The sequence below is a fragment of the Tamandua tetradactyla genome, chromosome 24 (assembly GCF_023851605.1).
Source record: "Tamandua tetradactyla isolate mTamTet1 chromosome 24, mTamTet1.pri, whole genome shotgun sequence".
Classification (NCBI taxonomy): Eukaryota; Metazoa; Chordata; class Mammalia; order Pilosa; family Myrmecophagidae; genus Tamandua; species Tamandua tetradactyla.
Genome location: NC_135350.1, coordinates 14,313,638 through 14,326,228, shown reverse-complemented (window position 1 = coordinate 14,326,228; position 12,591 = coordinate 14,313,638).

The following is a 12,591-nucleotide window of genomic DNA, read 5'->3' as shown; positions in this document are numbered from 1 at the left end:
CTGGTACCAAATCTGTTCAAGTTTGTTAGCTGCCAGAATGCATTATACCAGAAACAGAATGGCTTTAAGAAAAGTGGAATTTAATAAGTTTCTAGTTTACAGTTCTAAGGCCAAGGAAATGTCCCAATTAAAGCAAGTCTATAGAAATATCAAATCTAAGGCATCCATGGAAAGGTACCTTGGTTCAAGAAGACTGATGAAGTTCAGGGTTTCTCTCTCAAGTGGAAAGGCACATGGTGAACACAGTTAGGGTTTCCTTTTTGGCTGCAAGGGCACATGGCAATCACAGTGTCATCTGCTAGCTTCCTCTATAGCTCCCCAGGAGGTGTTTTTCTTCTTCATCTCCAAAAGTTGCTGAACTCTCTGCTTTGTGGTTCTGCAGTGTTCTGTTGTGGCTTTCTTGTGGCTCTGTCCTTCTTCTCTGCTTTCTCTGAATCTCCAGCTTTCTTCAAAATGTTTCCTACTTTATAGGAGTCCATTAAAGTAATTAAGACCTGCCTGGAATGGGTGAAGACATATCTCCACCTAATCCAATTTAATACCCACTCTTGAGTGAATCACATCTCCATGGAGATAATTTAATTAAAGTTTCCAAATACAGTACTAAATAGGGATTAGAAGAAACAGACTACCTTTACAAAATGGGATTAGGATTAAAATATGGCTTTTTTAGGGTGCATACATCCTTTCAAACTGGCACAAAGTGTAACAAATAAGGTATGAGTGACTGAAAGAGTTCAAATAGATTCAAGAGACTACTCTGGAGGTCACTCTTATGCAAGCTTCAATTAGACATTGCTATATACCATAATTTGCCAAACCCCAATCAAAATCATTTCTGCCAATCCTAAAGAACACCTAGGGTGTTATATAAGATTTTACAAAGGATTCTTCCATGCACTAGGGTAACTTTACAGAAACCTACAACCTCCAGATGGGTCCCTAGACCAAATAAATCCTGAAATTCAAAGGGGCCAATCTCTCCAAAACATCAATTAGTTCCATGCCCCTTCCCATATTACCAACAGCCCCTTCCAACATGAAAAAGTTAGAATGGGCAAAGAGTGGGAGAAAGATGGTGGAGTTATACAGAGAAGATAGGGTTTAACAAATTAGTATGATTGCTGAATCATAATATGGATATTTCTTTTAGTCTCCAGTATCTTAGAGCAGCTAGAAGTAAAAACCTAAAATTGTGGAATTGTAACCCATATCAAACTCTGAAATCTGTTCTACAACTAATTATTGTGATGTGTTTTGAAATTCATTGCTTTTTTGTATATAAGTTATTTTTCACAAAAAGAAAAAAAACAATAAAGATAAAATGAAAAAAAATCCACATATAGCAAATAATCATGAGTTTCTTTTATAATATTTTAAAATCTCATGGTACTTGGCCTTTATCATATTTAAGTAATTACAAGAAATTTTTAAATTGCATATAATTAAAAGTTTCTCACTTTGTGTGTGATTCTTTAAGGCCTTTATCAGTTTGCCAACTAATAAACATAAAGCTTTGCTGATTTTAGGTGTGCCTGGAAGCGGTTATTCCCAATAAAAATGATTTTTACATAAATAAAAGTAATGTATTAAGAGAACTGACTTTTCCAACTTCCAGAATTATAAACCAATTATTGTTCTTCCTGAGTAGATTCATTACTTTCTGAGTACAAAACAGAGATAGAATTTGTTAATCCCTTTTTTTCCTCTGTATTTGACCACACAGATCTATGTACAACCTTAGCAGGTAAATAGCAAATGGTAGATGTGAGAGCCAAATTTATTCCACAACTGCTGTGGATATCTGCTGTATATTTGTTAAAGGCTCATTCACCAAATCCAGCAGAAGGTAGATCCAGGGCACAACTGATGAAATTCACTCACATCACATTAGCCCTTAGCAACTAGAAGAGAGAGGCAAAAGTGGGAAGGTATATATATATATATATATATATTATATATATACCTTTTCATTGCTTAAAAGCATAACATGTTCTAACTAAATAAAATACATAAAAATAAATTAATCATTCTAACATCTGTATATGAGATGAACAGGTGGACACACCTCACAAGGAAGGCCACATCTAGGATAATTTTTAAAAATCACCATTGTTTTAGTTTCCTAGGTTGATTAAAGCAAATTCATGAAATGGTTCAGCTTAAGCAATGAGAATTTATTAGGTTACGGTTTTGAGGTCAAGAAAATGTTCAAATCAAGGCATCATCAAGGCAATGTTTTCTTCCTGAAGACCGGCACCTCAATCCTTAGCTCTTCTGCCACATTGCCAGGCACATGGCAGCATCTGCTAGTCTCTGTTCTTTTTTTTTTTTCAATTTATTTATTTATTAAACTTAACCGTATACAAACACAAACATTCTTACCATATGATCATTCCATTCTTCTTTTTTTTTTTTTTCATGTGCAGGCACCGGGAATTCAACCCAGGTCCTCTGGCATGGCAGGCGAGTATTCTTGCCTGCTGAGCCACCATGGTCCACCCTGATAATTCCATTCTTGATATATATCAATAACTCATGAATTCAATAACTATAATTCAATAATTATGTTTTTAGTTAGATTATCTAGAGAAACAGAATCAACAGGAAACACTCGCAAATATAAAACATATGAAAGTGTCTCACATAACCATGGGAATGCAGAGTCCAAAATCTGCAGGGCAGGCTGTGAAGCTGACGATTCTGACAGAGGATCTGGATGAACTCCACAGGAGAGGCTAGCCGGCCTAAGCAGGAAGAGAACCTGTCTCTTCTGAATCCTCCTTAAAAAGCTTCCAGTGATTAGATTAAGCATCACTTATTGCAGAAGACACTCCCCTTGGCTGATTACAAATGGAATCAGCTGTGGATGCAGCTGACATGATCATGATTTAATTCTATGAAATGTCCTCATTGCAAAAGACAGACCAATACTTGCCCAACCAGACAAACAGGTACCACCACTTGGCCAAGTTGACACATGAACCTGACCATGACACTGTTGTGTGTTCATCATCATGATCATTTCTTAGAACATTTGCATCAATTCAGAAAAAGAAAACAGAAGAAAATTCATACATACCATACTCCTTACCCCCACCTTTCATTGATCACTAGCATTTCAATCTACTAAAATTATTTTACATTTGTTCCCCCTATTACTTATTTATTTTTAATCCATATGTTTTACTCATCTGTCCATAAGGTGGATAAAAGAAGCATCAGACACAAGGTTTTCACAATCACATAGTCATATTGCAAAAGCTATATCATTATACAGTCATCTTTAAGATACATGGCTACTGGAACACAGCTCTACATTTTCAGGCAGTTCCCTCCAGTCTCTCAGTTGTGCTGTAACTAAAAAGGTGATATCTATTTAATGCATAAGAATAACCTCCAGGATAACCTCTCAACTCTGTTTGGAATCTCTCATTCCAAACACTTTATTTTGCCTCATTTCTATCTTCCCCTTTTTGGTTGGGAAGGTTTTCTCAATCCCTTGATGCTGAGTCCCAGCTCATTCTAGGATTTCTGTCCCATGTTGCCAGGAAGGTCCACACTCCTGTCTCCCTTCTCTTTAAGGCTTTCTTGCTTCCATGGCTTTTTCTCTCTCTGTGTTTTCATTTCTATTAAAAAGTACTGCAGTTAGAGGATTAGGACTCATCCTGATCTCCTTGGACTTTGTTTTCTGAATCATCTATTGGTGGCTATTGTTGATGTTAGTGTTGCTTGAAGCTACATCTTTACTGGCATCCACCAAGAGTTCGTCTATTGAAGGTCTACCAAGAAGAAATGATGTAGAACAAACTATATATGTTCATTCACTCCTGAATCCATTACCCTGATTCAGGTTTTTAATTAACACAAGCCCCAATGAGGGTTGAAACACGAAGCCTTGGGGCCTGCGTGTGCTGCTGCTCCTGGATGGCAGCTGCTTCTCTTGTGATGGTGTGATGCCCACTGCACAGGACCTGATATTAGATTGAAGCGGCCTGGTGTGGGGAAGATCAATGTCGTTATCCTCCACGGGGCCAGAAAAGTAATAATGTCCAGGGACAGACAAGGCACCTTTGGAAACTGGGGGGTCAGGAGTTTTAAGGCTCCTTCATGTGGACAGAGCCAGGTCCTCATATCAGTCCTGTGGGAAACCAGGAGGGGCCATGAGTGTGGCCACTGTTTCCTGGCCCTGCCTTTTCCTTGTACCCTCCAAGCTGCTTTCCTGACCCTGTGGATGAGGCAGGAGGAATATTTAGGGATTAGGCCCCTCTCCCTGCCAGCCCATGCCTTACCAGTCTTCCTTCTAGGTAACTTTTCCTCTTGTTGGACCCTGGGCTGGAGTCATATGAGGTGACGGGGTGGGATGGCCCTTCTCTGTCCTGGAGGAGGAGTGACACCTCAGCTGTTACGAATTGCACCAAGATGAGACTGGGCCCTACTGGACTTAGATCTAGGGTTCTAGGGGTCTGGGTCCTGACAGTACTGGGGTGGGGGACCTCTGAGGAGGGAGGCTTCCAGGCTCCTTGACACCTCATCACTCTTCAGAGCCACTCATTCTGCGACATTGATGTGAGTATGAGTGTGAGTGCATGTAATGCTGTTGGCAACATGTGTGTGCTGTGGACATACGTGTGCATGCCTTGAACTGTGTCACTGGGTGCCCTGTGTGTCTGGGACACAGATGCGAATGTGTGTGTGTGAGAACAAGTGTGTCTGGTCTCTGGAGGGTGTGCGTTTGTGGTGTGTGTCAGCTTGGGCCTCTATCCCTGGCCCAAACATTTCATCCTGTGTTGGGGAGGAGGGGTGATGCCCTAGTGGGAGGAACCATGCCTGGGATCCACCTGCTGCCCTGTCCATGGCTCCCCCCTCTTCTCAACCCTGCCACCCAACATCTCCAGGTGTTTGGCATTTAGTTTTTATGGTTTTGATCCCCTCACCCAACCTCTTGTACTAGGCACTTCACAAAAGGGTATCATGGGATGGGTAGGAGTTTGTTTTCTTGAGGGGGGCTGTCTTTTTTCCTTTTCGTGTGTGTTTATTGTTTATTTGACAATTCTCTTCCATCTCCGCTGACCTCTTTTTACGGTCATTTCAGATCAGGACCCAGCCTGTACTTGCTCTGGTCCAACATCCTGGGGCAGGAGGGATGATAGGAAAACCTTATGGACCTTTCCCCATCCCATCCCGGCCCATGCTCTCAAGTGTGGTCCCTGCTCCCAGGTCTGAAAGAAGCGGAGCAACCTTTATGTGCATACCATGTAGCTTGTATATGCACATCAGTCTACCTAGTGGCAGGCTGAAAGATAAGCAGGACACTAATCTCTGGCTAGCCATCCCAGAATTTGTCCTGTGCACAGAAGCAGCTCACAGGCAGCTAAATCTTTGAAAGAAATGTCAGATCGTAGCAGCCTCAGGCAAGGGATTACTGGGTTTCAGACATACAATAGAGCACATGGGACCTGACAGGGAGGAAAGACTACTTCATAGTGAGAAGAGGGGGCATCAGGAGCACATGCTATTGGGAAAGTGGCTCTGATAGACTTCGTTGATGCAGGGATAGCACAAACCTTCGATATGTAAGACAAAACAAAACAAACAAAAAACACTAACTGTGAAATGCAATAGAATCAAGTACAATTAAACAAGACATTCTTTATTTGAAGTGGGAAATAGATGGTTTTACATTAATAGTAGGAAACTTCAATATGCTACTTTTTTTTTTGTAAAGAGAAGTTGTGGATCTGCAGAAAAATTATGCATAAAATACAGGTGTCCCATATTGCCACATTATTAATACCTCGCATTGGTGTAGTATATTTGCTACAATTGATGAAAGCACATTTATAATTGTACTATTAAATATAGTCTATGATTTAATTTAAGATTCTCTGTGTTGTACAGTTCCATGGATTTTTTCAAATATTTTATTCTGGTAATATATATGCAACCTAAAATTTTCTCTTTTACCCACATTCAAATTTATAATTCCATGTTGCTAATTACACTTCCGACGCTGAGCTACCATCAGCACCATCCATTACCAATTCTCTTCCATCATCCCAAATAGAAACTCTGTACATTTTAAGTATTAACCCCCTGTTACCTACCACACCCTGTCAATTTAAATGGTTGTACTTGTTCTTTTCCTTTTTTTGTATTAATGTGGCACGCTACATTGATTACTTTTCTTATGTTGAACCATTCATGAATTCCTGGGATAAATCCCACTTTGGTTGTGGTATACAAACTTTAAATGTACTTTTTTTTGTAGTTTAAGTTGCATTTATTTTTTAATGCTTTTTATTGAGATATATTCACACACCATAGAAACCATCCAAAGTATATAGTCATTGGCTTGCAGTGTCATCACATGGCTGTGCATACAGCCCCATGGTCAAAACTAGAACATTTTCATTACGTCAGAAAAGAAATAAAAACGAAAAAAGAAAAGCTTAATCCTCCCATACTCTCTATCCTCCCATATTATTGATCCATAGTGTTAGTATGGTACATTTGTTACTGTTGGTGAAAGAGTATTAAAATACTTCTGTTAACTATAGTTCTTCATTTGTAATAGGTACATTTTTTCCATATATTCCTCTCTTACTAACTCCTTATAATAGTGTTGTATATCTGCTTTAGTTCAGGAAAGAACCTTTTTATATTTGTACAGTTAATCACAAACGTTGTCCACTACAAGATTCACAGTGTTATACATTCCCATGGGTTAACCTCCAACTTTCATTCTGGTGATATACATAACTCTAAACTTCCCCTTTTAAATGTCCTTTTTTTAAAAAAAAATAATGGTGATCTGTAATAGCTTTATGTGTAACAGTCAAAAACTAGAAACAATCAAAATATCCCTTAATAGAGGAACTGTTAAACTATTAAACCATGAAATACTATTCAGCATATTAAACCATCAAATATTATTCAGCAAAAGAAAGTAACAAACTACTGATGCACGTAACTTGGATGGATCTCAAGGGCCAATATTAAAATATCACATATTGTATGATTACATTTATATAAAAGGATTATTATTCATAATTTACAGAAACTATTTCTGCAGCAAACTTAAAAATTTACTTCCTATGATTTTATAATTATTTTTAAATTTATTAAATTTGAATATAATAATTAGAAACAAAATTTCCTGAGAATGGGCATGTTATCACAGTTATACTTAAATGTTACTTTGAATTCTAAATAAACATTCACAGGGACAATGAATTAGGAGAACAGAATAGAAACAACTTGCTGATAGTTATTTATTATACCATATAAATCCCTGCCAAAAAGTCACATTAGAAAGTTAGCATAACAAGCAATTGCTTTGTAACAACTATCTCCTATAACACCTGTAATTGATACTAGTTAAACCCCAATGCCTAGAGAATTTGGGAAGCATTCAAACAAATAATATAAAGATAATAGTATGATTTTAAAATATAAAATAAAATGCGTTAAGAAATACTATTAGAAAATAGAGCAAAAAAGCAGGAAAATAAAGATCTAAAAAAGAGAGAAAGCATTAAAAAAAGTCTCTAAGAGGATAAAGCATTATTTAATGGAATAAGCAATCTATTTCCCTGTTTACAAATTGGTTTAATGGATTATATGATCCTCTGCATGTATTTGTCCTTTTCTAAACATTTTTTAAAAAAAATTTTATTGTGAAATATAACATATATACAAAAAATTTTTGCAAGTACATTTTAAGAAGTAGTTATAGAACAGATTTTAAAGTTTAGCATGGGGGTGGAGTTCCACGATTTTTCGTTTTTTAAGTCTAGCTGCTCCAAAACACTGGAGACCAACAGAAATATCAGTGTAATGATTAGTCTGACAGAGTAGTCATACTCATTTGTTAAATTCTATCTTCTCTGTTTTATTCCTCCTTCTCTCTTTTTTTTTGTGAAAAATAACATATATTTAAAAAGCAATAAATTTTAAAGTATATCACAACAATTATTTGTAGAACAGATTCTAGAGTTTGTATGGGTTACAATTCCACAATTTTAAGTTTTACCTCTAGTTGCTCTAAGGTACTAGAGACTAAAAGAAATATCAGTACAAATGAGTATGAGGGTTAAATGTACTTTTGAATTCAGTTTGCTAGTATTTTGTTGAGAATTTTACTTCTATGTTGATAAGAGATATTGGTCTATAATTGTTTTATCTATGGTACTTCTATCTATCTGGCTTTGGTATTAAAGTTATGCTGTCCTCCTAGAGTGAGTTAGAAGTATTCTCTGCTCTTCAATGTTTTGGGGAGAGTTTGAGCAGGATTGGTGTTATTTCTTTGAATGTTTGTTAATATTCTTCAGTTAAGCCATCTGATACTGGATTTTTCTTTGCTGTGAAGTTTTTGATTACTACTCAATTTTGCTACTTATAATTGGCCTCCTGAGGTTTTCTACTGTTTCTTGAGTTAGTATAAGTAGTTTGTGTATTTCTAGGAATTTGTCTATTTCATCTAGGTTATCGAATTTATCGGCATTCAATTGTTCATATTATTCTCTTAAAAAATTCTTTTTATTTCTGTGAAATTGGTAGTAAGGCCCCTTTTTCATTTTGGAGTTTAGTTACTTGCGTCCTCTCTCTTTTTATTTTTCAATTTAACTAATTATTTGTTAATTTATTAATTTTTTCAAAGAACTGACTTTTGGTTTTATTGATTCTGTTATTTTTCTGTTCATTATTGAATTTATTTCTGCTGTAATCTTAATTTCTTTCCTTCTCCTCACTTAGGTTTAGTACACTCTTCTTTTTCTAATTTCTCCGAGTGTAAGGTTAGGCAACAAATTTGAGAACTTGCTTCCTTTTTTTTTTTTTTTTTTTTGCATGGGCAGGCACTAGGAAACAAACCCAGGTCTCAGGCATGGCAGGGGAAAACTCTGCCTGCTGAGCCACTGTGGCCCGCCTGACCATTCTTCCTTTTTAAAGGAAGCATTTACATTTATAAATTTTCTGCCTTTGTGTATCCTGTAAGTTTTGGTATGTTGCATTTTCATATTCATTAGTTTCAAGATATTCTACTTTTCCAAGGGATTTCTTCTTTGACACATTTGTTGTTTAAGAATGTATAGTTTAATTTCCACATATTTGTGAGTTTTCTGGTTCTCCAATTATTGGTTTCTCACTACATTCTGTCGTTACTGAAGAAGATACTTTGTATGATTTCAATCTTTTTAAGTGCACTGAGACTTGTTTTATAACTTAACATATGATCTATCCTGGAGAATGACTCATGTGCATTTGAAAAAAATAGGTATTCTGCTGTTGTTGGGTAAAGTGTTCAATGTATGTGTGTTAGGTCTGGTTGGTTTATAGTCTTGTCTAAGTCTTCTGTTTCTTTTGATCATCTGTCTAGATGTTCTGTCCAAACTGAGAGTGATGTGCTGACTGAATAGAACTGTGGGAAGATGGTAAAGTACAAAGCTCCAAGAATTAGTCCATCCACCAGAACAACTGTTAAGCAGGCAGGCACTATCCGAATCAATTATTTTGAAACTCTGGAGTCCAGTAAAACTCTGAATAGATATAGGGAAGAGTGGAAGGAAGAGGCTAGTAAATTGTAAATACCAATGAATTGCTCTCTCTGTTCAACAGTTACCGTTACCCATCCTTAATTGTGAGGGAAGGCAGCAGTGGGGTCTTGCTTGCCCCTTGCACAGTTTGCTGGTGGCAAAAAGGGACATAAAAACTGAATTCCCCAATCTCTGGGGTAGAAGGCTGTAGCGCGATTGCTGACCACTATTTTAGATTAGCTACTTCAGATCGCCAGGGCATAGCTTTAAGGGCAGCCATTGTTCCACCTCACCCTGGACAAAGGCGGCAAAGGAGACTTGAAGACAGTACACTTTTAAGACTGTTCACTTCCTCAGAGCTGCAGAAGACAGTTAAAGGACTGCATAGCCTGGGCAGGACCCAAGTCTAAGAAAGTGCAGCCTTGGGGGAGCCATGGAAGAAGCTCCTAAATCCCTCATTTCCTCCCCAGGGCCAGATAAACATAAGCTGAGAAATTTCATCACCACTAGACTTATGCTACAGGAAAGGCTAAAGGGAACTCTTCAGACTGAAAAGGAAAGACACTAGGAGTGGTTCAGTGCTATAAATAAATAAAGACTCTAGTAAAGGTAACCATATGTGCAAAATATAAATGCCGGTACTATTGTACTATATTTTTTGGCATGTAACTCCATTTCTTACTTCCTATAAGTGCTAAAATGCAAATGCATAAAAATAATAATAAGTCTGTTGTTTTGGATATACAGTGTACAAAGATATAATTGGCTATGAGTACAAAAAAGGTGTGGGAATGGAAGGAAATACGAATAGCATATGTGTGTGTTTTATTGAAGTCAAGTTGGTATCAAATCAAATATGATTGTTGTATGTTTAGAAGCTTAAATTTTAACTCTATGGCAACCATAAGGAAAATATATAAAAAATATATCCAGAAAGAAATTAGAAGGCATACAATATAAAAAATAAAATAAATACCAAAGTAGGCATTAATGGAAGAATTGAGGGAAACAAAAAGTGTAAGACTTACAAAGACTAAATGCAAATGGCAGAAGAGAATCCTGCATTATCAGTAGTGACTTTAAATATAAATGGATTAAACTCTGCAGTCAAAAAGTCAAGACTGGCAGAATAGACAAAAAAACAAGACTCAACTATATGCTTCCTACTAGAGACTCACTTCAAATTCAAAGGCATAAGAAGGTTGAAAGTGAAAGGATGAAAAAAAAAAAAACCAAAAAACCATACCAATTAAGCAGTAACCAAAAGAGAGGTGGGGTATCTTACTAATATCAGATAAAATAAACTTCAAGTAAAAAACTGTTATGAGGGAGAAAGACAGTTATTATTATACTGTCTTTGTCAAGTCAACAAGAACATGTAACAATTATAAATATATATACAACAAGACCCCAATATACAGAGAAAATACTGACAGTTTCAAAAGGAGAAATAGATGGTCCTGCATTAATATTAGTAGACTTTACTATGCCACTTTCAATAATGGGTAGAACATCTAGACAGAAGATCAGTAAGGAAACAGAAGACTTGAACAGAATGGTACTCTAAACCAACTAGACCTAACAGACATATATGTAGAACACTTCACCCAACAGCAACAGAATGTATATTTTTCTTGAGTGCACATGGATCATTCTTGAGGATAGGCCATATATTAAGTCACAAAAGTCTCAGTAAAATACAAAAATATGAATCATGCAGTGCATTTTCTCCAACCACAGTGGAATGAAGCTAGAAACTAATGACAGACAGATCTCTGGATTTGGGGTCAATCCGATTTGGATTCAAATTCCAGCTCTGCCAATTAGGAGCTGTGTAACCTTGAGCAAATTATTTGGATTCTCTGAACTTCATTTTCCTCTCAATAAAATAAAGATAACAATACCTATCTATTGGGTTGTGAGAATTTGATGAGATAATGGAACATTTTAGGTGCTCCATAAATGTTAGCTCTAAACTTATCTTTAGTTCTTCTTCACCCTCACATTCTGTAGTTTTATTGATTGCATGATTATATATTCTTCCCCGGGGATAGAAGTGTTGGAAATGTGCTCACACAGGCATGTGAGAAAGTGCAGTTGAAGCATGCAATGTCTGCCTTTATTTACTTATTGATTTTTAGTACGGGCAGGCACCGGAAATCGAACCCAGGACTCCGGCATGGCAGGCAAGAACTCTGCCAGCTGAGCCACCACGGCCCGGCCTGCCTTTATTTTTATGTCTATTTAAAAGGTGTTTTTAGGATTTATGTTATATTCATTGCTGCATAGAAATGGTCTATTAGTAGCATGACGCCAGCCTTTGAATGAAGGCCAAGAAGCTGCCTGTGGTTAATGGATGGCATCTCCTCTTCATAAGGTCCATTTCTTCAGATGCCTCCTATCGAGGATGAACCTTCACACATGGCATTAAGCGCTTGTGTTGACAGTGGCTCCACTTCAGAAAAAGTTTTCTCTTGACAGTAGAAGAGAGTAGAGCGCCAGTCCAAATGCTTAACATTCAAGGTTTGACCGGGTTAATAGGACTTCAACACAGCTTACAATTAGAATTGTCATAAGTCAGAGTCTCCAGCGAGGTCTGCACTATTTTAACCGGTAGAGATAACAGGAAAATATCTAACAATTTTAACCCCACAGAGCAATTACTGTACTGTATCTTCTCACATAACACTTTACACTTGTATAATATGTTTCAACCTTTAAAATGCCCTCACATATACTATCTTATTTAATTCTATCAAGGGCCCCAGTTACCTTCTGGATCTCTTAGTAGTCATAAAAAGAAATAGAAGGCTGAGCCAACAAAGAAAGGTGATGTACTAGGTACTTTATACGTATTATTTCCAATCTTAACAGCTATTCAATCTAGTGGATATTTTTATCTGCATTTCTCAGGGATCAGCTATGATGGAATTGAAGTTTGTCTAGCTCCTAACCCTTGTACTTTCTACAAGGACATCATGCATTTCTCATCCTTTATTCTAATTAGTTGTTTAAAAGTCAATCTTTTCCATGAGTTAGAGGGATAGTCGTTCCC